This window comes from Chiloscyllium plagiosum, unplaced genomic scaffold (assembly GCF_037043375.1).
Source record: "Chiloscyllium plagiosum isolate Xiang-an unplaced genomic scaffold, Cpla_swu_hap1 HiC_scaffold_18, whole genome shotgun sequence".
NCBI classification, from domain to species: Eukaryota; Metazoa; Chordata; class Chondrichthyes; order Orectolobiformes; family Hemiscylliidae; genus Chiloscyllium; species Chiloscyllium plagiosum.
The window spans coordinates 99,413,691-99,441,505 of record NW_028270156.1 but is presented as its reverse complement, the minus strand read 5'-3'; the positions used below and the strand labels follow the sequence as shown (position 1 = coordinate 99,441,505).

General features: G+C 44.6%; 1 long non-coding RNA gene across 3 annotated transcripts in view; it reads right to left on the bottom strand.

Annotated features, from left to right (window-relative positions):
- Positions 1 to 27,815, bottom strand: part of LOC148147112 (uncharacterized) — a 75,067-nt gene extending 47,252 nt beyond the window's left edge. For 2 of the 3 annotated variants that reach the window (XR_015760053.1, XR_015760054.1), the window contains exons 1-9: positions 27,759 to 27,815; positions 27,015 to 27,121; positions 23,790 to 23,872; positions 21,973 to 22,064; positions 20,984 to 21,070; positions 17,257 to 17,361; positions 7,187 to 7,285; positions 5,875 to 5,952; positions 3,544 to 3,652 (exon numbers count right to left, since the gene is read on the bottom strand). This is a non-coding gene — a long non-coding RNA (uncharacterized LOC148147112). The remainder of the gene's footprint in view (positions 1 to 3,543; positions 3,653 to 5,874; positions 5,953 to 7,186; positions 7,286 to 17,256; positions 17,362 to 20,983; positions 21,071 to 21,972; positions 22,065 to 23,789; positions 23,873 to 27,014; positions 27,122 to 27,758) is intronic. The other variant, XR_015760055.1, reaches the window with a different exon arrangement.

Below are 27,815 nucleotides of genomic sequence, written 5' to 3'. Positions count from 1 at the left end.
AACCAGTCTGCTTTGTGGAACCTTGTTCAATGCCCATGGAGACAACGTTCACAGGCTGCCATCAATCATCTTTGTCACTTCTTCAAGAAACAAAAATACTCAAGTTAGTGAGACACGATTTTGCACAAACAAAGCCACTTTAACTCTCCCTCATCATTTCCAAATACACGTATATCCTGTCCTTTAGAATCCCTTCCAACAACCTTGCCTGCCACTGACTTCAGGCTCACTGTTCTCTTGTTCCATGGCCTCTCCTTACCACCTTTTTAAATATAATGGCACCTCACCTGTCGCTATCAATGATACAAATATCTCAGGAGAGGCCCAACAATCTTAAAGGAGGACAGAGGGGGTTAGGGAGGATATTCTAGAGGTTTGTGTCCTTGGCAGCTCCAATCGCGGAGTGATATAGGTGGGGAATAGCTGTCAACGGAGACAATTAGTGGTTAATCGTGGGTAGTGTGTAATGGCAGGCAATGTGATAACAATGTGTGTGAGTTAAGGGTTGGAGGGGTGGAGCTCAAGGGCAGTGGTGTCGGAAGTGGAGGAGATACACTGGAGGGCATTGGGGTTGACCACGTGGGGGGAAATTGCAGTCCTTGAAATATGGTCCATTTGGTATGTTCTGGAGTGTTCTGCCAGCTTGCATCAAGCTTCACTGGAACACTGCACCTAAGCATGAGACAGATGTTGGCCAGGGAACACGCTCGCGTGTTAAAGTGGCAGGCAACCGGGAGCTCAGGGTCTTTTTTGGCCTGAGAGGGAGCACAGATTGATCCAAATTGCACTTCATTTCTTTGTAGGAACTGTCAGATTTAGTCCCAATCACCCACTTCATAATGTTAACCTGTAAACTCCTTATGGACTCAAATCCTAGCACCTTTTCAGGTGGAATGTTCCAGATTCTGATAACTCTGTTCATGGAGGAAAATGATCCCTTTTAAATCTTTTCCCTCTCATCTTAAGCCTATGTCCTCTAGTTCTGAACCCACAGAACCTGGGAAAAAGTCCCTGACTGCTCACCTTATCCAGGTCCATCATGATTTTATAAACATTTATAAGGTCACCTCTCAATCTCTAACTCTCCAGGAAAAATAGTGCCAGCCTATTCAGCATTTCCCAATAGCTCAACCCGTCCAACCCTGGCAAAGTCCTTGCAAACCTTTTCTGAAACCTTTGAAGTTTCACAACATCATTCCGAGAACAGGGAGATTGGAACTGAAAACAGAATCCCAGAAGAGCATTAATCAATGTCCTGTACAACCACAATATGACGTCACAACAGCTGCATTCAATGCATTGACCAATAACGGGGAGTGTACCAAACACTGCATTCACTACCCCGCCTACCCGTGACTCGACTTCCAAGGAACTATGAACCTGCACTCCAATGTCTCTTTGTTCAGCAACACTCCCCAGGACTTTACCATTAAGTGTACAGGTCCTGCCCTGATTTGCCTTTCCGAAATCCAACAGCTCACATTTGTCTAAATTGAACTCCATCTGCCATTCCTTGCGTCATTGGCCCATCTGATCAAGATCCTGTTGAATTCTGAACTAACCTTCTTCACTGTCCACTATACCTCCAATTTTGGTGTCTTCTGTAAACCTACTGACCATACCTTACACATTCACATCCAAGTCAATTATTTAAGGACCCAATATCGATCCTTGCAACACACTGCTGCTCACAGGCCTCCAGTCCGCAAAGCAACCCTCCATCACCACCCTCTGTATCCTACCTTCAAGCCAGTTTTGTATCCAAATGGCTTGCTCTCCCTGCATTCCGTGTTATCTAACCCTGCGAACCAGTCTGCTTTGTGGAACCTTGTTGAATGTCCATATAAACAACGTTCACCGCCTGGCTTCATCAATTTTCTTTGTCACTTCAAAACATTCAGTCCAGTTAGTGAGACATGATTGTGGCTTTGTACGTGCACATCGACACTCCCTAATCATTCCTTATGTTTCCAAATAGATGGATATCCTGTCCCTCAGAATCCCTTCCAACAACTTGCCTGCCACTGACTTCAGGCTCACTGTTCTCTTGTTCCATGGCCTCTCCTTACCACCTTTTTAAAATAATGGCACCTCACCTGTCGCTATCAACGATACAAATACCTCAGGAGAGGCCCAACAATCACTTCTAGATTTCCAGAAAGTTTTGGGATACACCTGATCAGGTTCCAGGGCTTTATCAACCTTGATGTGATTTAAGACATCCAGTACCACCTCCTCTGTAACATGGACACTTTTCAAGTTATCTCTGTTTATTTCTCCAAACTCCCGAGCTTCCATATCCTTCTCCAGTAAAAGATGGCAAGAAATAGTTGCATATCTTTCCCACTCCCTGTGTTTCCATAGACAGCCTTGTTGATCTTTAAGGGGTCCTATTCTCTGGTCCAGTTAATCTTTTGTCTGTGATATATTTGTTTAATCTCTTTGGATTCTACTTAAACCAGTGCCTGAAGCTATTTCATGTCTTCTTTTTGCTCTCCTGATTTCCCTCAAGTATAAAAGCGTGATCCTGTACTCCCAATTCCTCTGCCTCTGCAATATCTGCTCCAAGGAGGAGCAATTCCACCCCAGGACATCCCAGAAAGGCCTCCTACTTCAAGGACCACAATTTCCCTCTCACTTGATCAACAATGCCCTCCAATGTATACCCTCCACTTCCCACACCTCCACCTTTATCCCACCACTTCAACCACAATAAGATTATAACCCTGCAATCTTCACCTTGCACCCCACTAATCTCCAGATACAGTGCATTAACCTCGGTTATTTCTGCAACCTAAAGTCGGATCCCACCACCACAGACATATTTCCCTCTCCATCCCTATCTGCGTTCCACGGAGACCATTCCCTCGGCAACAAACTTGTTAGGCCCACCCCCTCCCACCAACCCATGCTCCACACCCTTGACCCTCCCTTGCCGCCACAGGAGATGTAAAACATGCGGCCACACCTCCCTCTGACCTCTGTCCAAGACACGAAAAGGATCTTTTCACATCAGGCAGAGATTTCTCCGCACATCCCAAAACCTCATCTACTGCATCTGGACACTATGGGAAATTTAACATGGTCATCCAACTAACCTACACATCTTTGGACTGTGGGAGCAAACTGGAACACCCGAAGGAAACCCTCACAGACACTGGGGAGAACGTGCCAACTCCAACACAGAGTCGCCAGAGGCTGGAATCAAACCCAGGTCTCTGGTGCTGAGGAAGCACTAAGCCACAATACTGTGGGATCTTTGGTGCTGATGTGCTGCCCCACTGATACCTCGGTCACTCACCCTGCCTCATTTCCTAAGAGGCAGTGATGACGGAGTGAAATTATCGCTAGACAATTAATCCAGAGACCCAGATAACGTTCTGGGGACCTGGGTTTGAATCCCATCACAGCAGATTTTGGAACGTGAATTCAATAAATATCTGGAAAAATTAATTTTGTGACGACAATGAATCCATTGTCAATTGTTGGGAAATCCCATCTGGTTCACTCATGACCTTTAGGGAAGGAAAATGCCATCCTTACCTGTTCTGGTCTGCATGTGACTCCAGACCTATAGCAACGTGGTTGATTCTTAACTGCCCTCTGGGTAAACGAAGCAATAAATGCTGGCCAAGCCAGTGACAGCCTCATCCTGTGAATGAATAAAGAAAACAGGTCAGGTTTTTTTCCTTCTCTAGTAGGTACATCCTACAAACTGAATCTGAAACGTTCTCGTACACACTGAACAAATACCTTTCCATCCAAATCCTTAACACTACAGCACTCCAAGGCTATGTTGGTAAAGTTAAAACCCCTTATCATTGCATCCATATTATTCTTACAGATAACTGAAGTCTCCTGGTAAAATTGTGTCTCAATTCCCCGCTGACTATTGGGACAGAGTCTATAATACAATTCCAGTAAGATGGTCATCCCTTTCTTATTTCTCAGTACCACCCAAGTAACTTGCCTGGATGTACTCCCAGGAATATCCTCCCGAAGCCCAGCTGTAATGTTATCCCTAATCAAAGACGCCACTCCCCCTGTACAGTTGCCCCCTTTCTATCGCATCTACACCCTGGAATATTAAGCTGCTAGTCCTATCCATCCCTGAGCGATGCCTCTGTAATTGCTATAATATCCCAGTGCCATGTTCAAAACCATACCCTGAGCCCACCTGCCTGACCTGTCAGGCATCTTGCACTGAAATAAATGCAGGGTAACTGGTCCGTCCCACTTTATTCTGTGGCTTGCTCTTGCCTGCCTTGACAGTCTAATCTGAACAGTACCAGCCTCGGACATACCTCTTTTCTCACTATCTCTTTAGATTTACCCCAACTCCCTCACTGGTTTAATGCCTCCCGAGTGGAACTAGCAAATCTCCCTGCTCATCAGGACCCCATGCTTTCCCCTTCCTATGCCATTGGTACCAATGTACAATGTCCTCCCACTGGCTATTCTCCCCTTTGAGAATATTCTGCTCCCTCTGTGAGACATCCTTGACCCTAGCATCAGGGAGGCACCACCCCATTCTGATGTCTCACTGTCAGCTGCAGAAATGGCAGACTGTGCCCCTGACTAGAGTGTCCCCCCTAACACCATCGTTTGCGTGGAACTGGGTATACCTTACATTATGTTAGAGCCAGTCTCAGTTGCAGTAACTTGGCAGTCAGTGCTATATTCCCCTGAAAGTCTATTACCCCCTACATTTTCCAAAACAGTACACTTGTTTGAGCTGGGGGTAACCACTGGATATTCCTGCAGTACTTGCCTGCCCCTCCCAGTTTTCCTAGAGGTAACCCATCTACCTGACTGTATCTGCAGTATCCTGCAATCCTGAGACTGCCACCTATCACACCCCCCGGCTCCTGTCAATTCCTCACTGCCTTTAATCACTCCTTCACCAATCCATGTGATCTGATAGGATTTGCAAACACACTTCCTGCAGACACAATCATCAGGATCATTGAAACTCTCTCTAATCTCCCAACATCCGACAGGAACAGCACACCACTCTACAACAGGCCATCTCTCCGCCTTAACAATCTACAGACCAAGACAAAGGCACAGTCTTACTGCTCGAAAAATACTGCCCGAGAATAACTTAATGCTTACGCTTTATATTTTAAACATTTAAACAACAGACCGAAAGACATGAAAAAAAACCCTCACATTTCTCACTATTAATATAATAAAACCGTCTAAAATTGATATTTCAAGAGACTGAAACCCACTGAGCTGATCCGGCTGTGAGCAGCTCAGAGAGCGAGGTCTCTCGGAGGGCAGCTGTGAAATGTCACTGTTTGTTTCTCTTTTCTCCAAGCTGCATTTCCGAGCGGTTTATACCTTCACAACCAGTCAGCTGGGAGAGGTCACTGCTCAGTTTTATTCACTGGAGGTTGCCTTTGCTGCCCAGACCAGTATTTATTGGCCACCTTTATGTGTCTTGGAGAAAGTGGTGGTGAACGGCCTCCCTGAAATGCTGCAGTCCATGTACACCACAGTGATGTTTGGACAACAATCCCCCACTAGACCCACATCCCTCTCTGTCTCTGTAATCCCCCTCCGGCTTCAGAAATTGCATGTGTGTAATTTTACCTCAAATTGTACACGGAGAATGATGGAGCTTTTTTAAAAATAATACATTGCTAAAAAGGGAGGCAATGGCCAGATGATATTCTTGCTAGACGAGTAATATGAGCAATGTTCCGAGGATTACGGTTAGATGGTAGCATCATGGCTGATGGTGGCATCTGATATCAATAAAATCTCGAATGAAAAGGCTAATGATGACCATGAAACTATTATCGACTGTTAGGAAAAAACCCATCTGGTTCACTAATGCCCTTTAGGGAAGGAAACTGTCATCCTCACCCGGTCTGGCCAACATGTGACTCCAGACCCACAGCAATGTGGTTAACTCTCAACTGCCCTCAGGGTAAACATCCACATCTGAGTGAATAAACAATTTATATTTCAATCGCAGAGGAAAGCTTTTTTAAAAACAAAATTGTGTTTTCAAACTTTAAAAAAAATCACCTTGGTCAGATGGCACTATAGACGTTGCAATAATCAGGGAGAACATAAGGAACAAATATACAGAGAGATCTCCGATATACAGTCACAACAATAAGGTTATAATAGTAGGTGATTACGATAGTGTGAAAGGTTTGGTTGGTAAAGAATGGGTTAAAAGAAATGTTCTTTATCAATATTTAAATGTTCCTATCAGGAAGCAAGCAACACCTGCCCTTTTCTTGTCTGATCAGACAGGGCAAGTGACTGAAGTGATAGGACGGGAACAGTTTGGGAGAGAGGAAATTGTGGACACCATGGAGAAATATTTGTGTAATCGATAACTACAGGTGAGCTGCCTGATGACTGGAGAGTGGCTAATGTTGTACCTTTGTTAAAGAAGGGGTATAAGGAGCAGCCCAGGACCTGTAGACCTCAGTGGTGGGTAAGCCGTTGGAGGCGATTCGGAAGGATAGGATTTGCATGTATTTGGAGAGTTAAGGAATGATTAGGGACACTCAACATGGTTACTTAACAGGGTGTCTCACAGACTTGATTGAGATTTTTAAGGTAGTCACCAAGAAGATGGATGAGGGCAGAGTGGCAGACATTGTTTATTTGGACTTTAGTAAAGCCTTTAAAAAGGTTGTGCAGGGGAGACGAAGTTGTAAAGTTCGATCCCATGGGATTCAGCAAGAGCTTGCCAACTGGATACAAAATTAGCTTAACAATAGGAGACAGTAATAGTGGAGGGTTGTTTTTCACACGGAGGCCCGTGACCAGCAGTGTTCTCCAGGAATCGCTGCTGGGTCCATTTTTGTTTGTCATGTATGCAGATGGTTTGAATTAGAATATACAAAGCATGGTTTGTTTGTGGGTGACATCAAAAACTGTTAATGTAGACAGTAACAAAAGGTTATCCACGAATACAGAGGGATCCTGATCAATTGGGTGAATGGGCTGAAATGTGGCAGATGGAATTTAATTTGAATAAATGTAAGATATTATATTTTAAGAAAACAAACATCTCCTTTAGCGGCATTAATTAATTACACTAATTAAAAGTAAGGCCTTGAGTAGTGATGTGGAACAAAGAGACCGAGGGGTTCAGGTCTTTGCAGCTTGTGTCACATGTAGACAGGGTGGTTAAGTGGGTGTTTAGCACACTTACCTTCATTGCTCAGACCTTTAGGTATAGGAGTTGGGACACTGTCATGAGGTTATACATGATGTTGGTGAGGCCTCTTCACTGTGTTCAGTTCTGGTCCCCCTGTTAGAGGAAGGATGTCACTAAATTGGAGAAGGTTCAGAAGGTGTTTCCCAGGATGTTGCCATGAACGGAGGGATTGTTTTAGAAGGAGAGGATGGATAGGCTGGGATGTCTGTCACTGGAGAGCAGGAGGTTGAGGGGTGACCTTATTAGAGGTTTATAAAATCATGGAGTGTGTAGATAAGATGAATGGCTGCATGGGAGGGGGATTCAAGACACCGGTGCATACAGTTTGAGAAGAGATGACAAAGATTTTAAAAAGACATGAGTTTTTCTATTTTTGCACTTATGGGTTGAACTTCCAGAGGAAGTGGTAGCTGTGAATACAATTACAATACTTAAAAGATATTTGGATAAGTACATAAATAGGAAATATTTGGAGGGATATAGGCCAAGCAGAGGCAGGTGTGATTAGTTTAGGTGGGATTATAGTCGACATGGATTGGTTAGACCACAGGGTCCATTTCCATGATATATACCTTTGAAACTCTAACTCTCGGTGTCTTCGTGCTCACAACTCTCCCTATCACTGTCACCTCATGAAGCTTCACAACTCTTCCTTATCTCTGCTATCATAAGCATCTCTGTAACATCCTCCAATCACACAATCCTCCCTATCTCTGTAATCTTGATCCCCACAAATCTCTCTGCTAAGTGCCTTTCTGTAATTCCAGCCTTGAGGATAGCCGATTTTAACTCAGATTCCTGCACCCTGAGCTCCAGAATTTCCTACTAAACCTCTCTGCTCATTTGCCTCCCCAAAACATTAACCAATCATCTATCATCTATTCTAATATCAAAAAGGTATGAGATGATCGCAGCGGGCCTGTGTGCTTGATGACCAATATGGATAAGATGGGGGCATTGTGTTCAACAGTTTAATACCAGAGACTCTGACCCCATTGTATTCCGTGTTTCTAGTGATTCCCTTTTTTTGAAGCAGACATGAGTGAGAAGCAGTGGAGAATGTAAATGATACACAGTCTGCATAGTGAGAGGATTCCACCACCACTGGCTGTTTACCCTCCAGCTCCACAATGTCCAATAACCTATCCATGCTATCGCGGATCCTGGCACCAGGGAGGTAACATACTATCCTGGATTCATGCCTGTGGCCACAGAAGTGCCTGTCTGTCCCCCTGACTATTGAATCCCCGTCACTCTCTTTCCTCCAGTTCTTTGCAGAATCCGAAGCAGGATACAGTATCTGTTTGATAACGGGATGATCACTGGGAACTCCTGCATTTCCTTCCTGAGCCTTTTACTTGATCTGATAGTCATCCATTCCCTTTCCTAACTCACTGAACGTGCTGTCCATAACATCCTCAGTACTGCAGATGAGCTACATTAAGTCCACTCACAGCTTCAGATCTGAAAAGCAGTTTCCCAGTAACTGCAGATGGGCACACTTCCTGCACATATTGTCGCCAGGGACACTGGAAGCATCCCTTATTTCCCACATTGTACAAGAGAAGAATACCGTGGATCTGAGGTCTCCTGTAACAATGTCTCTCTAGATTCAGCTAGTTCTCCTATCGCGAGAACTTAAATGAGCTAGCAACCTTTCTTCACTTCAAGCATGTCCATTATAATCTAAATCCCCGACCTTTACTTAAGCTGACATGTTATACTTTAAAATCTGTTACAAAATATTCAGCAGGTATCTCATAAAAATTGGCTATTCCCATTGGGGCCATGTGAATTTCTGAATGGCCTGAACTAAACCTGAGTTTCAGCTTCACCTTCTCCCTGTCTCATCTCATTGTTTTCACCCAACTCCAAAACACACTCACTGAGCCAAGCAGCATTCTCAGTGCAGCCCTGTCATTTTCAGTTGTCAGAATCTGGAACATTCCACCTGAAAAGATGCTGGAATTTTAGTCCATAGGAATTTTAATGGGTAGTTTGCAGAGAACTGAAAATAAAGAATTTACAGGTTAACATTACGAAGTGGGTGATTGGGGACGAAATCTGACAGTTCCTGCAAAGAGATGAGGTGCAATTTGGATAAATCTGTGCTCCCTTTCAGGGCAATATCCCCTTCCTCAGCTGCAGGGCCCAGAACAGAGCACACACCCAAAGGGTGATCCAGCCACAAATTTGTCCATCTCTCTGATTTTTGCTTCACAAAAGTATTGAAGATTAGATTTAGATTACTTTACAGTGTGGAAACAGGCCCTTCTGCCCAACAAGTCCACACCGACCCGCCGAAGTGAAACCCACCCATACCCCTACATTTACCCCTTACCTAACACTACGGGCAATTTAGTATGGCCACTTCACCTGACACTACACATCTTTGGACTGTGGGAGGAAACCGGAGCACCCGGAGGAAACCCACGCAGACACGGGGAGAACGTGCAAACTCCACACAGTCAGTCGCCTGAGGCAGGAATTGAACCCAGGTCTCAGGCACTGTGAGGCAGCAGTGCTAACCACTGTGCCACCGTGCCGCCCACGAAATGATATTTTCTCACAGACAGAACAGAACGGAAAAACCTTTCTGTTTTCACAGTTAAATGCCAATTATATTCAGGTCCTGATGTCTCTGCCGACTGTAAAAACCTGTTTTTGAGATCCCAGTCTCAATTAATATCCCATAAAATGAATTCACACAACAAAACTCACAGTCAGTGCAGGATGAATAGTAAAGACAAATATTTATCTTGCACCTAACCTACACGTCTCTGAAAACTAGGGGCAATTTAGCTCCCAGTGCAATGGCAAAGGAGATAGGGGTTAAAGAGTGAATAATAGGTGGGGACAGAGCCCAAAGGAACATTTGGAAAGAAAAAGGACTGGATAGCGATCTGGCTGGGAGAGTGCATAGCTGTTAATGGAGGGAACAGGAACCGGTGTCTGGCAGCATCTCAGTGGATGTGATGGAAATGGTGGCTGATGTACGTTCTGCCGCAAAAAGGACCCTGACATTCCAGTTGCCTGCCACTTCAACACACGAGCCTGTTCCCTGGCCAACATCCCTGTCTCATGCTTACTGCAAAGTTCCAGTGAAGCTTGATACAAACTGGCAGAACACTCCAGAACATACCAAATGGCTCCGTATTTCAATTACAGCCATTTCCCCTCCCATGTGGTCAACAATACCCTCCACCATATCTCCTCCCCTTCCTACACCTCCGCCCTTGAAGCCAACTCCTTCAACTGCAACAAGGATAGAATCCCCCAAGTCCTCACATTCCACCCAGGTACAACACATCATCCTCCACCATTTCCACCACCTACAATCAGACCCCATCAGAGATATATTTCCCTCCCCAGTCCTTTCAGCATTCATCGGAGACCATTCCCTCTGTGACTTCCTTGTTAGATCCACGCTCCCCACCAACCCATCCTCTACTCCCAGCACCTTCGCTCGCCATTGCAAGAGGTGGAAAACCTGTGCCCACACCTTCCCCTCACCTCCATCCAAGGCACCACAGGATCCTTCCACATTCAGCAGAGATAGTTCTTACATTCAAACATTTCACCTATTGAGTCCTTTGCTCTCGATGTGGTCTCCTCTACAGTGGGGAGACAGGACGCCAACTTGCGGAATATTTCAGGGAACATTTCTGGGACACGTACCAACCAACCACACTGCCCTGTGGCCGACAACTTCAACGGCCCCTCCCACTCCGCCAAGGACATGCAGATTCTGGGCTGCCTCCATCGCCAAATCGACCCATCCGAAGCCTGGAGGAATAACACCTCATTGTCCGCCTTGGGACCCTTCAACCACACAGCATCAATGTTTCCTCATCTCCCCTCACCCCACCTTATCCTAGCTCCAACCCTCCAACTCGGCACTGGCCTCTTGAACTGACCCATCTGTCCATCTTCCTTCCCCATTATCCACTCCACCCTCTCACCATTACCTCCCATCTGCATCTACCTATTGCCTTCCTAGCTCCCTTCCCCCCCAACCTACACACCCTCTCCTATTTATTTCTCAGCACTCTTTCCCACACCGCACATTCTTGATGAAGGGCATATACCTAAAATGTCGATTCTCCAGCTACTTGGATGCTGCCTGACCTGCTGTGCGTTTCCAGTGCCACATGTTAATGAAGCTGGAAAAAGAAAACCTCATCACCGGGGACCCTTCAGCCCTTTGGCCTCAATATCAAATTCAATAATTTTAGATCCTGAACTCTCCCACGTCCTAGCATCCTAGCCCCCTACCTCACACACCAGGCCTTGTTATTACATAGCCTGCTATTACACACTATCTGTAATTAGCCACTAACAGTCCCCATAAACAGCTATTCACCCTCCCCCAGCCAGATCGATATACACTCCTTTGTCCAATTTCTCCTCTCTCTCTCTTTGGGCTCTATTCCCAATCATTTACTCTTTAACCTATACCTTCTGCATATAAACCAACATTTTTTCCTCAGTCACATCAGTTCTGAGGAAGGTTGATAGGATCAGAAATGTTAACTATGACTTGTCTTCACAGATGCTGCCAGACCTGCTGAGCTTTTCCAGCACTTTCTGGTTGTTGTTTATCATTTCCATCATCCGCAGTTTTTTCTGGTTTTTATTTAGCGGGAGCTTGTAATTCATGTCAAGCAGCCTACACCGTGTGTTTATAAACCGCCCCAGTACCCACAAAATCCATTTTTCTCCCAGTCTATGCCACTCCCATCACACTCACTGAGTCCCCCCCTCACAGTGACACTGTGCCTGCACAGCTCATGGTCACGTGTTGGCCTGCTGGCCACACCCCTCATTCACCTCTATTGGCTGGAGGATCACGCCAACTCTCCTATTGGTCTGCAGCTGCTGTCAATCACCTGGGCCCCATTGTGTCATGTTGGTGGGATCCTCCCATAAGTGTTGGAGGCTGAAGGGTGACCTCATTGAGTTTTATAAAACCATGAGGGGCATGAATGGGATAAATAGACAGGTCCAGAACGAGAGGGCATAGGTTTAAGTTGACAGGGAAAATATTTAAAAGGGACCTAAGGGGCAACTTCTGTCAATCAGAGGATGCTGCATGCATGGAATTTTCGGTCAGGACAAGTGGTGGAGCCTGGTACAATTACACCATCTGAAACGCATCTGAATGGGTATATGAATAGGAAGGGTATAGAGGGATATATGCCAAGTGCTGGCAAATAGGACTTGATTAGGTTAAGACATCTGGTCAGCATGGACGAGTTTGACCGAAGGGTCTGTTTCTGTGCAGTACATCTCTATGGCTCGATGGCTCTGCGGTGGGATGAGCTTCATCATTCACAGTGAATGGGGCATTATCACAGAGTATAAGGGCTGGGGGCTATTCAGCCCATTTGAGCTGTACTTTCTCCCTCTGCAGATGCTGCAAATCTGTCCCAACTCCCCTCCCATCTGTCCATAGCCCTCCAAATCTTTCCTTAAAAAGTTGAATTCCACATTTGTTTTGACAGTAACTGTTGAATCTGCATTCAGCTGTTGTTCAAACTGTTCCAGATGCTCAGAACTGACTCAGTAAAATAATCTTCACATTTTTACCTTGCATTATTTGCCAGTTACATGAATGCAGTTACTAAAAATTGTGACAAACTTTCTACTTTCCCTCTCTGTCAACTAAATATCCTGGAGACAAATCTGCTCCTGGTCGAAATCACGACAAGGGGAGGTTGAATAGGCTGGGGCTGTTTTCCCGGGAGTGTCGGAGGCTGAGGGGTGACCTCACAGAGGTACATAAAATCATGAGCGGCATGGACAGGATAAATAAGATAAATAGACAAAGTCTCCTCCCTGGAGTGGGGGCTTCCAGAACTAGAGGGCATAGGTTTAGGGTGGGAGGGGAAAGATATAAAAGAGACCTGAGGGGCAACGTTTACACGCAGAGGGTGGTACGTGTATGGAATGAGTTTCCAGAGGAAGTGGTGGAGGCTAGTACAATTGCAACATTTAAAAGGCATCTAGATACGTATATGAATAGGAAAGATTTGGAGGGATATGGGCCGGGTGCTGGAAGGTGGTATAGATTGGGCTGGAATATCTGGTTGGCATGGATGGGTTGGACCGAAGGGTCTGTTTCTGTGCTGTATATCTCTGTGATGAATGACCTTTCAGCCATTTTTTTAAAAATCCAAATAGCTAGTTCTCCCCGTATTCTATGATGTTGAACTTGCTAACCAGTCTGTTGTTATGTGGAACATTGTGTCTTCCTGAAGTCCGAGTTAACGATGTCCATGCACAAAGCCATGCTGATTCTCCCCAATTATTTGCCTTTCCAATTACATGCAAATCCTGTCCCTTAGAATCCCTTCCAACAACTTGCCTGCCACTGACTTCAGGCTCACCGGTCTATAGTTCCCTGGCTTTTCCTTACCACCTTTCTCAAATAATGGCACACATCTTCCAGCACCTCACCTGTAGTTATTGATGACACAAATATCTCAGGGAGGGGCCCAACAATCACTTCCCTAGCTTCCCACAAATTTCTGGGATACATCTGATCAGGTCCCAGGGATTTATCCACCTTTATCCATTTTAAGACATTCAGAGTATCCTCCTCTGTAACATGGACACTTGCCAAGTTATCACTATTTATTTGTGCAAATTCTCTAGCTTCCATATCGTTTTTCAGTAAAAAACCAATGTGTAATATTCATATAGAATCTTTCCAACCTCCTGCGGTTCCATAGTCAGTCTTGTTGATCTTTGAGGATCCCTATTCTCTGCCTGGTCACTCTTTGTCCTTAGTGTATTTCTAGAATCTCTTTGGATTCTCCTTAAACCTATTTCCCAAAGCCATCGCTTGTCCCCTTTTTGCCCTCCTGGTTTCCCTCAAGTATTCTCCTACTGTCTCTATACTCCTCCAGGGATCCACTAAAACCCAGCTGTCTGTACCTGCCATATCCCTCCTTCATTTTCTTGACCAGAGCCTCAATTTCTCTCGACAGGCAGCATTCTCTACGCCTCCCAGCCTTGGCCTTAACAGGAATATACTGTCTGTGTACTCTCATTGTCTCATTTTTACAGGTCTATGGAGGCAATAGCAGATATGGACAGAGAATCAATCATTCTCAGTAAAGAGGAAGTGTTGGGAAAGGTAACAGCCTAAAGGTAAAAGGGGTGCCTGGCCGTGATGGAATGCATCCCAGGGGCTAAAAGAGATGGCCGGGAAAATAGCAAATGTGTTCATAATAATTCGCGAAAATTTGCTGGACTCTGGGACGTATCTGACAGATTGGAAAGCTGCAAATGTGATGCCACTATTTAAAAAAAAAACACCCATTCGTTTAACTTCTGTAGTGGAGAAAATGCTTGAACCTCTCAAGGAAGTAGTAGCGAGTTATCTGGGCAGAAACTATCCCATTGAGCAGACACAGCATGGATTCATGAAAGGCATCTCATGTTTAACGCACTTACTTGAACTATTTGAGGACATCACAAATGCGTTGGACAAGGGGGACCCGGTGGATGTGGTGTATCTGGATTTCCAGAAAATAATCGACAAGTTGCCACATGAAAGGCTGCTGTATAAGATAAAGGCTGCACGGCGTTACGGGTAATGTATTAGCAGGGATACAGGATCGGTTAACCAACAAAAAGTAAAGAATGGGGATAAACGGGTGTTTGGATTAGTATTGGTACTACAACTGTTTACAATTTACACAAATGTTTTGGAGTTGAGGACCAAGTGTACGGTGTCAGAGTTCAGATTTGATAGAAAGATGAGGTAGAGCAATGTGTGCAGAGGCCACCGTAAGTCTGCACAGGGATACAGATAGGTTGAGTGAGTGGGTAAGGATCTGGCAGATGGAGGACAATGTTGGGAAATGTGGGGTCATCCATTTTGGTCGAACTCACAGCAAACTGGATGATGAAATGGTGAAAACTTGCAGCAGGCTGCTGTGCAGAGGGAGCTGTGTGTCCTTCTGCATGAATCACAGGAAGTTGGTTTGCAGGTGCAGCAGGTAATTAAGGCAGTGAACGGAATATTGTGCTTCCTTGCTCGAGGGATGGTTATGCTGCAGCTGTACAGGCCACACCTGGAGTACTGGGTACAGGTTTGATCTCCTTACTTCAGCGAAGATGTACTAGCACTGGAGGGGGTGCAGAGGAGGGTCACTAGTTTGGGCCTGGAGTTGAGAGGGTTGGTGTATGTGGAGAGATTGAGAAAACTGGTTCTATACTCATTGTAATTTAGAAGAATGGGAGGTTGGATGGGGTAAAAAAACAAAATTATGAAGGGAGTAAGTAAGATAGAAGCAGGGAGTTTATTTTCACCAGGCGCGGGTGAAACTAGAGAACATAGCGTCAAAATAAGGTGGAGCAGATTTAGGACTGAGTTCAGGAGTAACTTCTTCAGCTAAAGGGTTGTGAATCTGTGGAATTCCCTGCTGAGTGAAGCAGTTGAGCTATCAACTTTATTTGCCTTTAAGGCAAAAGGTAGATTTGTGAACAGGAAAGGAATTAAGGGTTATGGTGAGAGAGCAGGAATGTGGAGCTGAGGCCATGAAAAGATCAACCCTGATCTTATTGAATGGCAGAGCAGGTTTGAGGGGTCAGATGAAAGTTTTTGCCTTGTGCCATCAAAATTGACCTTTGAAAAGTTAAGTTTCTAAATTGGACAATCTGGTCTATTATTTTCTGTAACTATTTTAAAACTAGTAGAATTATCAGAGAATCCCAGAATCCCAACAGTGTGGAATGAGACCATTCAGCCCATCACATCGATACTGACGCTCAGAGCCTCCTAACCTCCCCCTGTAACGTTGCATTTTCCAGGGCCACCCAACCTACACATCCCCGAACACTACGGGAAATTCAGCCTGGATAATCCAATCTACTCTGCACATCGTTGCACTGTGGGAGGAAACCAGAGAACCCGGATGAAATCCACGCAGACAACCCCAATAAGGTGATCATCCCTTTCTTATTTCCCAGTTCCACCCAAATAACTTCACTGGGCGTACTCCCATGAATATATTCCCTAAGCACAAACATAATGCTATCCCTAATAAAAAACGCTACTCCCCCTCCTCTCTTGGCCCCGTTTCTATTCTTCCTATAGCATCTATACTCTGAAACATTAAGCTGCCAGTCCTATCCATCCCTGAGCCACGTTTCTGTAATACCCATAATATCCCAGTGCCATGTTCAAAACCATACCCTAAGCCCATCTGCCTTCCCTGTCAGGCCTCTTGCATTGAAATAAATGCAGTGTAACTACTCAGTCTGACCTCATTCTCTGCTTTGCCCTTGCCTGCCTTGACTATTTGACCTCAGAACTGTACCAGCCTCAGACATACCTCTTTTCTCACTATCTATTTGCAATCACACCCACTCCCTCACTGGTTTAATGCCTCCTGAGTGGCATTAACAAATCTCCCTGCCCAGATATTACACACCTTCCAAATCAGATACAATCCATCCTTCTTATGCAGGTCAACTCTACTCCAGAGGAGATCACAATGATCCAAAAATGTGAATCATTTTCCCCTGCACCAGCTCCTTAGCAACTCATCCAGCACCTCCTCCTCTGTAATATGGACATTTTTCAAGATGTCACCATTTATTTCCCCACATTCTATATCGCCCATGTACTTCTTCACAGTAAACACTGATGCAAAGTACTTGTTTCCCTATCTCGCCCATCGCCTGAAGCCCCACACAAAGACTGCCTTGCTGATCTCTATTTTCTCCTAGTTAGCCTTTTGTTCATAATGTATTTATAAAAGCCCTTTGGATTATCCTTAACCCTATTCGCCAAAGCTATCTCACGTCCCCTTTTTGCCTCCTGATTTCCCTCTTAATTATACTCCTTCTGCCTTTATATTTGAAGGACTTTTGGATTGGAATAAATGCAAAATATTACATCCTGACAAAACAAACGAGGGTAGGACTTACACTCAATAAAAGTAGGGCCTTGAGTAGTGATATGGGAACGAAAACACCGAGGGCTTCACGTCTTGGAAGTTTGTGTCACATGTAGACAGGGTGGTTAAGAAGGTGCTTCGCACACTTACCTTCATTGTTCAGACCTTTGAGTACAGGAGTTGGGACGTTATGTTGAGAATGTACAAGACGTTGGGGAGGCCTCTTCTGGAATACTCTGTCCAGTTCTGGTTGTGCTGTTATAGGAAGGATATTATTAAATTGGAGCAGGTTCAGAAGAGATTTACCTGCATGTTGCCATGAATGGAGGGATTGTGTTCTAAGGAGAGGCTGGATAGGCTGGGAATTTTTTTTTCACTGGCGTGCACAAGGTTGAGGGGTGACCCTTATTAGAGTTTTATAAAATCAGAAAAAAAGAGTGTAGATAAGGTGAATAGCCGGGGGAGAGGGGGATTCAAAACCCGGGTGCATCCATTTTGAGAAGAAATGAGAAAGGTTTGAGAAAAGACATGAGGGTTTTAAAAAATTATATACGTGTGGAATGAATTTTCAGAGGAAGTGGTAGCTGTGAATACAATTACAATATTTAAAATACATTCAGATAAGTACATAAATAGGAAATATTTGGATGGATGTGGACCAAGCGGAGGCAGGTACAATTCGTTCAGTTTGGAATTATGGTTGGCATGGACTGGTTGGACCTCAGGGCCTGTTTCCTTGCTGTATAACATTATGACTCTAACCCTTACTAACTCTAAATTCCTCCATCCTCAACTCTCCCGATCACTGTCACCTCATCCAGCCTCACAACTCTTCCTTATTTATATAATTCCTCACCAGCCACAGAACGCTCCCTATCTCATGACCTCCAGTTTCTCAAATCTCTGCGATATGTGCCTTTCTTTAGTTCCAGCCTTGAGGATGCCCTCATTCACTCCGATTGGTTGGAAGACAAACTGGTACGACCTGGTCCTCCAGTACGGCCCTCTGCCTGCGCTGACATCAATCACACGAGACCCATTGTGAGGTGAGTAGTGGGATCCTCCCTCTATCTGCCATGGGATGAGGTTCATCATTCAGTGAATGGTGCAGTATCACAGAGCACAGGGGATGGGGGCTATTCAGCCCGTTGGGACTGTACTCTCTCCCTCTGGAGATGCTGCACATCTGTCCCAATTCCCTTCCCATTTGCCCAGAGCCCCCCAAATCTTCCCCTAAAAAGTAAAATTCCAAATCTGTTTATGAATAACTGCTGAGTCTGTGTCCAGCTGCCAATCAGACTGTTCCAGATGCTCAGACCTTACTGAATAAAATAATGTTCACATGTTCACATATTATTTGCCAATTACCTGAAAATAGTTACACAAATTGTGACATTGTTAACAATTCCCTTCTCTCTGCAAATTAAATATCCTAGACACAAATTTGCAGCTGGTCAAACTCACTGCTTAACCTTCTCAGCTCCAAATACAATTATCTGTGCTTCTGCTAGCTCTCTACAAAAGAGGAACACATCTTATTTTCATTTATTCGTGTCATAGAGATGTACAGCACAGAAACAGACCTTTGGTCCAATTTGTCCATGCCAACTAGGAATCCTAAACTAATGGAATCCTATTCCCAGCTATTGATCCCTATCCCTCGAAACCCTTCCTATTCATTACCCAATCAGATGCCTTTCAAATGTTGTAATTGTATCAGCCTCCACTACTTCATCTGGCAGCTCATCCAATACACACACCACACCCAGCTTGAAAACTTTGCTCCTCAGATCCTTTTAAATCTTTGCTCTCTTGACTTAAGCCCATGTGATCTTGTTTTGGAACCACCTAACCTGGGGGGGAAAGACCCTGGCTGTTCACCTTATCCATGCCCCTCATGATTTTACAAATCTACATGAAGTCACCTCTCAATCTTTGACTCTCCAGGGAAATTACCTCCAGCCTCTCCTTGTAGCCCAAATCCTCCAACCCTGGCAAAGTCTTTGTCAATCTTGTCTGAACTCTTTCAAGATTCAGAACATCCTTCCCAGAACAGGGGATTTTGAACTTAAAACAGAATTCCTGAAATGGCTTAATCAATGTCCTGTCCAGCCACAATATGATGCCCCAGCTTCTGTATTCAATGCATCGACCAATAAATATAAGCATACCAAACACCACTTTCACTAGTCTGCCTATCTGCGACTCTACTTTCAACGAACAATGAATCTGAACTCCATGGTCTCTTTGTTCAGCAACACTCCGAAGGACTTTACCATTAAGTGTATAAATCCTGCCCTGATTTGCCTTTCCAAAATGCAGCACCTCGCATTTATCTAAATTGAACTCCGTCTGCCATTCTTTGCTCCATTGGCCCATCTGATCAAGATCCTGTTGTATTCTGAGCGAACCTTCTTCGCTGTCCACTACACCAATTTTGGTGTCTTCTGTAAAACCACTGACTATATCTCATATATTCACATCCACGTCATTTATTTGAGAACCGAATATCCATTCCTGCAGCACACTGCTGCTCACACGCCTCCAGTCCGCAAAGCAACCCTCCATCACCACCCTCTGCCTCCTACCTTCAAGCCAGTTTTGTATCCAAATGGCTAGTTCTCCCAACTAACCAGTCTGCTAACCAGTCTGCTTTGTGGAACATCGTTCAGTGTCCATATAGACAGCGTCCACAGTCTGTCTTCATCAATCATCTTTGTCACATCTTCAAAAAAACTCAAATCAAGTTAGAAAGAGAGAATTACTCACACAAAGTCATGTTGACTATCCTTAATCTTTCCTGGTCTTTCCAAATACATGTAAATCCTATCCCTCATAATCCCTTCCAACAACTTGCCTACCACTGACCTCAGGCTGCCAGTTCTCTTGTTCCCTGGCCTTTCCTTACCACCTTTTTAAAATAACACCTGTCTTCCAGCACCTCACCTGTCACAAACGATGATATAAATACCTCAGGGAGGGGCACTGCTTTCCTAGCTTTCCACAAATTTCTGGGATACACCTGATCAGGACCCAGAGATTTATCTACCTTGATGCTATTTAAGACATCCAGTACCACCTCCTCTGTAACATGGACACTTTTCAAGTTATCACTGTTGTTAACTATCAAGTTCTCCATACTCTCCAGAAAAGAGTAGCATAGTATCTCTCCCACCTCCTGTTGTTCCACAGATGGCCTTCTTGGTCTTTAAGAAGTTGTATTCTTTGTCTGTTTTTTCTTTTATCCTTGATATATTTGTAGAATCGCTTTGGATTCTACTTAAACCATTTCCTAGAGATATTTCATGTTCCCTTTTTGCTCATCTGATTTCCCTTGAGTATATCCCTGTAAAAACATGAACCTGTCCTCCCAATTCCTCCGCCTCTGCCATATCTGCTTCCAGGAAAAGCAATTCCACTCCAGGACATCCCAGAAAGGATTCCTATTTCAAGGACTGCATTTCCCTCCCACGTGATCAAAAATTCCCTCCAATGCATATCCTCCACTTCCCGTACCTCCACCTTCCCCCCCACCCCTCCAACCACAATAAGAATATAATCCACCGGTCCTCACCTGCCACCCCACGAATCTCCAGATACAGCACATTAACCTCTGCAATTTCCGCTACCTACAGTCAGACCCCACCACCCTTCCCAAATGGTCTAGTGATACTATCGCTAGATGGATAATCCAGTCACCAAGATAACGTTCTGGGTCCCAGGGTTTGGATCCCGTCACAGCAGACAGTGGAATGTGAATCCAATAAAAATTTGGAAGTAAGAATATATTAAAGACCATGAGTCCATTGTTGATTGTTGCAAAAACAAACAATGAGATTCACTAATATCCTTCAGGGAAGGAATCTGCCATCCTTACCTGGTCTGGCCTGCATGTGACTCCAGACCGACAGCAACGTGGTTGAATCTTAACTGCCCTTGAGGCCCAGCCAGTGACACCCTCATCCTGTGAATGAATTAAAAAAGGTCAAGTCTTGTATACAATCATACTATTCTTACAGATAAGTGATCTGTTAGTAAATTTGCTTCTCAATTCCCGGCTGACTATTTATTTCTCAGTTTCACCTGCACAACTTGCCTGGATGTACTTCCAGGATTATCCTCCTGAAGCCCAGCCATAATGTTATCCCTCATCAAAACCATCTCACCCCCCTGCTCTGTTGCCCCCTTTCTATCTTTGCTATAGCATCTATACCTTGGAACAATAAGCTCCTGGTCCTAACCATTCCTAAGTCATACCTCTGTAATTGCTGTAATATCCCAGTGCCATGTTCAAAACCATACCCTGAGATCCTCTGCCTGACCTATCGGGCCTCCTGCATTGAAATAAATGCAGTGTAACTGCTCAGTCCTACCTCATTCTGTGCCTTGCCCTTGCCTGCCTTGACTGTTTGACGCCTGAACTGTACCAGCCGCAGACTTGGCTCTTTCCTCACTCTTTTGAGTTTACCTCCATTCCTTCACTGGTTTAATGCCTCCTGAATAGAACTAGCAACTCTTCCCTTTCAGTGCAGGTACAATCCAACCTTCTGATGAAGGTCAATTCTACCCCACAAGAGATTTGAATGATCCAACAATGTGAAATCTTCTATTCCTATGTCATTGATACCAATAAACAACAGCCTCCCCTCAAAATGGTTATTCTCCCCTTTAAGAATATTCTGCTCCCTCTCTGAGGCATCCTTATACAAAAATTACACATTCGAATAATAAACCTTATACTCATCACATCATTATAAAAGGATTACATAACACATGATGGTTTGGGGAGACCTTTTGAGAAAATGTGATGATTCAAAGGAGAATTTTTAAGCAGCAAATAGGATTGATCTGGAACGCAATACTCACAATGCGAATATCCATGTCCTGATGTACTGAGTAATTCAGAGTTTGGCAGAACATTTACTGAGATTACCATCTGAATGTCCACCTGTAATATCCTGTAATACAAGTTTATAAAATCTGTCACTCTCAGTTCAAGTTAGAAACCCACACCATCCCCTCCTCCTGGCGCAGGATTACTGTACATAGTTACAACAGGTCATCAGGAAGGGGAATGGAATGTTTTGTTTAGAGGGTTTTCAGTATGAGAGTTTGGAGTATATACCTGAGAGTAACGTGAGGAAGTGGTGGTGAGACCACCATATCTGGAGTAATGTGAGCAGTTTTGGTCCCTTTAGATAAGGAATGTGTCACTTTATTGGAGGCATTTCAGGGAAGATTCACTAGTAGAAAGTGCGGACTGCAGATGCTGGAGATCAGAGCTGAAAAATGTGTTGCTGGAAAAGCGCAGCAGGTCAGGCAGCATCCAAGCAGAAGGAGAATCAACGTTTTGGGCATAAGCTGAAGAAGGGCTTATGCCCGAAACATTGATTCTCCTGCTCCTTGGATGCTGCCTGACCTGCTGTGCTTTTCCAGCAACATATTTTTCAGCAGGGAAGATTCACTGGGATGATCCCTGGTTTGGAGAGATTATCTTTTAAATAAAGGCTGAACAGGTTGGGACTCTACTCACTGGATTTTGGAGAAAGAGAGGTGATCTCATTGAGACAGATGGGATTCTTAAGGGGTTTGACAGGATAAATACTGAGTGGATGTTTCCGAGTGTTAATACTGAAAAGGGAGTCTGGAACCAGATTCTGGGTCAGTCGCGGAATCAAGGGTTCTGCTTCAGATTCGTCAAGTTTAAGGCGACACAGAGGCGGGTAAGGGGTTTCAGTAGCAATGGAGCTGGGGTGAGGTGGAGACAAACAATGTTTAAGAGATTGGAATTCCCTGGTGTTTGGGATTGTGCAGATGTCTGATCAGAAGGTCACCTTAGGGTCAAATATAACAGCAATATTGTGAAGAACGTATTTCTGCCTCAGACAGTTACCAGGGAGAGGGAGAGGCTCAGCAGTAAGAGAAAGGAGTTTGGAATAACAACTGAAGGCAATGGGTTTAACCGTTACAATGTTTCATTGGAGGAAACTGCAGCTAATCAAGTAGTGGGAATGTGATAAGCAGTTTGGTAACTGAGTAACAGTGGAACAATGGAGAGGGATGGTGGGGAGGGAGAGCTGGACAGTGTCAGTGTACATGTGAAACCTAACATGGTGCTTTTTCACAATGTCAACTCCTGGCAGTATGTAGGTGAGATACAGGAGAGAGCAAGGATAGATACTGGAGGGACACCAAATGCAAGGAATTCAGAAAGGAAAGAGAGAGTGGAAATGGAGCAGGATTTTCCAAAAACCGTGAGGTCAAAAGGAAGTTTTTCAAAGAAGGGGAGAGAAGGGCATAACCAGAAAAGACAGACAGCCAGAACAAGGAACAATATCTGTGAATCGGTGAGGAGGAGGAGGAGACAGAGTGTTGGAAAGTCTGTGGTTTAGCAAGCTTTGGGTAAATTGTAAAGATGAGCTCTGATAAGGCTTAACAAGAGACTGGAGAAAGATGTAGGTTTAGGACAAAAACCAGGAACACCATGTGAGGCAGTTTGGCTCAGTGGGCTAGTGGGAGGGAGGGAAGCAGCAGATCGGATTATCTCAGTCATGGTGACAGAGAAACTCCATGTGCTCCTCACTCATGTTATTGGAGGGGAGGATAGAGGAGACAGGATGATGGACAGTGTTTTACAAAGAAACAAATCCAGGGTTAGTGATATTTAAAATGAGTGAACAAACCTGATGTGTTTAGCTTTTATCCAGAATATTAAAACAAACGACTGAAGTCCTGGTTCGAATCCCATCTTTATAGATGGTGGAATCTGAATTCACGAAAAAATAACTGGAATTAGGAATCTCCTGATTTCCATGAAACCATTGTCAATGGTAAAAAAAATCCTGCCAACCTGACAGCGGCCCAGCCAGCTACTCACTGTATTAATCACTGCAAAGTCTCAACACAGGAATGAAACTGGATGGACCATGTGGCATCTAACAAGGCACCAGAAATTACAACCACAGAATCAGCCCTCTCGATGGTGCAACGTCCTCCTCACTAACATCTGGTTTTTGGTGCCAAAATGTGGAGAGCTGGACCTCAGACTAGTCAAGAAGCAGCCTGACAGTCATATTCACGGAATCATCCCTTACAGACAATGACCAGACACCACCATCACCATCCCTCGATATCGAGAGTGTGGTGCTGTGTTTTAAAAAATTCTCAAGGTCAGGTTCGTAGGAGAGTAGTCTGACACAGAACAAACGACCAAGAGGCGAGTCTGCTAGAATATGGGCATTTTATTCCCCGCAGCGTCGCCACAACGGGTCTGGCTTATACTCACTCTACATGTTACCAAAACTGGGAGCCGTCAGTTCTCGTAGAGCGGTTGCCAACAACCCACGCTCGGCGGTTAAACGTAACCCCGGAGCAGACTCACCGAACTGGAGACTTTTCCAGCTGATATACTCTTTTCCAGATATAAACATTCATGTGAACAGCAGAGCAAGGCTAAAAAACACATTCCATTCTGGTTACATACAGATAAGAAGATTCACACGGGACTAAGCAACACCTCCATTCCGGTTAGATTCACACATGTATTGGGACATAATTTTTAACCGTTTCACCACATTCCACTGCTTGGAATTTTACACCACATGCTGGAAAAGCACAACAGTCAGGCAGCATCAGAGGAGCAGGAGAATCGACGTTTTGAGCCTCAGCCCTTCATCAGTCTGATCTGGTGTGCTTTTCCAGCACCACACTATCGACTCTGACCTCCAGCATCTGCAGTCTTCAATTTCTCCTAAAATCTCTGGATATGTCCTGTCCCACCGGCAGCACAGACCAGACAGAGGTGGTGGCACAGTGGTGTACAGACAGGGAGGATTCGCCCTGGGAGTCTCATGGCTCCTGCTGATTACCATGTACCGTCCTCCCTTGGCTGATGGATCAGTTCTCCTTCATGTTGAACGTTTGGAGGAAGCACTGAGGCAACAAAATGGTGTCAAACATACTCTGGGTACAGGATTTCAATGTCCACAATCGAGACTGGCTCTGCAACAGAATTACTGACTGAGCTGGCCAGGTCCTAAAGGACATAGCTGCTCAACTGAGTCTGCAGCGTGTGGTGAGGGAACCAACAAGAAGGAAAAAAACATACTTGATCTCATTGTTATGAATTGACAAGCTGCAGATATGTCTGGCCATGACAGTATCGGTAAGAACGACCATCACATGTTCCTTTTGGAGACAATGCCTTGCCTTAAAGTTGAGAAAACCTCCGCTGTGTTGAGTGGCACTATCACCGTTCTAAATGGGACAGACTTCAAAGAGATGTAGAATCTCAAATAGGGTATCTATAAGATACTGTGGGACATCAACAGCAGCAGAACTGTACTCCAGCACAATCTGTAATCTCATGGGTTTGTAAATCCTGCTCTCACCCATCACAATGGACAGTAAAGGAGGGCTTGCCAAGAGCAGCACCAGGCAGACCTAAAAATGAAGTGCTAATCTGGTGAAGCTATCAAACAGAATTACCTGCATATCAAACAGCATCAGCAGCAAGCAACAGAGCTAAGTGATCCAACATCCAATGGAACAGATCGGAGCTCTGCAGTTCTGCCACATCCAGTTGTGAACGGTGATGGACAATTAAACAACTCACTGGGGGAAGCATCACAGATATCCCCACCCTTACTGATGGAGGGGCCTCACATACCCATGTACCAGATAAGATGACAGCATTTGCAGCAATCTGCAGCCAGAAGTGCAAAGTGGGATGATCCATCTCAGCCTTCTCCAGCGGTTTCCAACATCACAGATGTGAGTTTTAAACCAGTTCGATTCAGTTTGAATCACATCAAGAAATGGTTAAGTAGTTAAAGGCTACTGGCCCTGCCAATATTCTGGCAATCATACTGATGGCTTGTGCTCCAGAACTTGCCACCCACCAAGCCACGTACCGCTCCAGCACTGGCATCTACCGACAATGTGGAACATTGCCCAGGGATGTTCAACACAAAAGCACAGACCAATCCAACTCAGGCAATTTCCATCTATCAGTCTACACTCGATCAGCAGTAAAGTGATGGAAGATGTCATCACCAGGGCTACCAAGCAACAGCTGCTCTGCAACTTTAGGCTCCACCAGGGCCAATAAGCTCACGATTGTGTCACCGCCTGATTCACAAACTGACAACCAGTTGAATCCCAGCGGTGAGGTGAGGGTGATAGCTCAGCCCCACTCCAAGATCACTATTTCGAGCTGATTTCACCCTTGTCTCAACACAATGTGATGAAAGTATATGAGCTATCTCTAGACTTCATTATCCAAACTCACTCCCTGGCCAGCTTCCCATATTCAACCTCCCTGTAATCTCAAGAACATCTAAATATCTGCTTGTTGATTCATCAAAAGTCTCCTATTCATAAGCAACAACATAGAGTCATAGAGATGTACAGCATGGAAACAGACCCTTCGGTCCAACCCATCCATGCCAAACAGATATCCCAACCCAATCTAGTCTCACCTGCCAGCATGTGGCCAATATCCCTCAATTTAAATTTCTCACACTTGATTTAATTCCTGGCTGTGATAATCCCTAGCTCCCTGCACCACACACACTTTGAGACCTCGACAACCCATTTTCTTTGAGACTCCCAACAATTTGTTAATTCATTACTTCATCTGTGTGGCTGTTTCTACAGTTGCTGAAGCAGCATGGTCTGAAATTTGCAACCAAAATCTCACAGGTCTGTTTTCCACCTTTAAGACATCCCTCAAAACCTACTTTTGGTCACCTGACCTAATATCTCCATCTCTGGCCTTATGTCTAAAGTTCTCAATAGTATTTTTGTGAAATTATAAGCATGATAATAAAAATACAAACTGTTGTTGATTTGACATTATTTTCAAATCATCACTGTTGCTGTAATGAATAATCTATAATGTCTCTTACCCAACCACATTGTAGGAGCACCTTCACCACACAAACTGCAGCTGTACAAGAAAGTCAAACATCACCCTCTCCACAAGCAACAGGGCTTTGGCATTAATCACTGGGATCTGTGGAAGGAGAAACACAGTTGATGTTTCATGGAGTGCAAAATGGATTACAGGGAATGAAAATGGTGCAGAATTTGATAGCCAGAAATGGAAGGAAAATGCACTTGCTTGTTGGAAAAAAGAATTCTTGACTGTCAAAAATATTCAAGAAAAAAATAATCTGATAATCTAGCAGCACATGGTCAGGGGCTGGGCCGCAGTGAAAAACTCATTTGCAAAGGTCAATAAAAGTAATAATACAGCAGTAAACAGACCAAAAATACACCCATGGTTCGAGACTGAGGAAGCTAGATATTGACAAAGTGGTCATGAGGGAGCCCAGAGGTGAATCAGAGCTTTACTGGCTGCTATGATCACAAAGACTCTATACCAGAGAAAGGCTGCACATGCGCCTGGCTGCACCTTGCCCCCTACAAAGATGGCGGCTCCGCACGTGTCCAGTGAATCGTTGTCCCGAATAAAGATGGCGGCGCTCACTCAGGCCTGCAGCCGCGCTGAGGCCATTCCCCATTTACTGCAAACACGGGACTGGGACGTTCAAATTTGTGTTTTCCGACGTGCACAATTTGTTTGTAAAACCTCTCCGCTCATGGCAATACAGTTTTTCTCCAGTTTCCCTATTTATTTTTTTCCTTACCGTATCCTTTCTCTCCATAACTTCCCGAGCATTCATTACAGCGACTGTGCGCCGCGC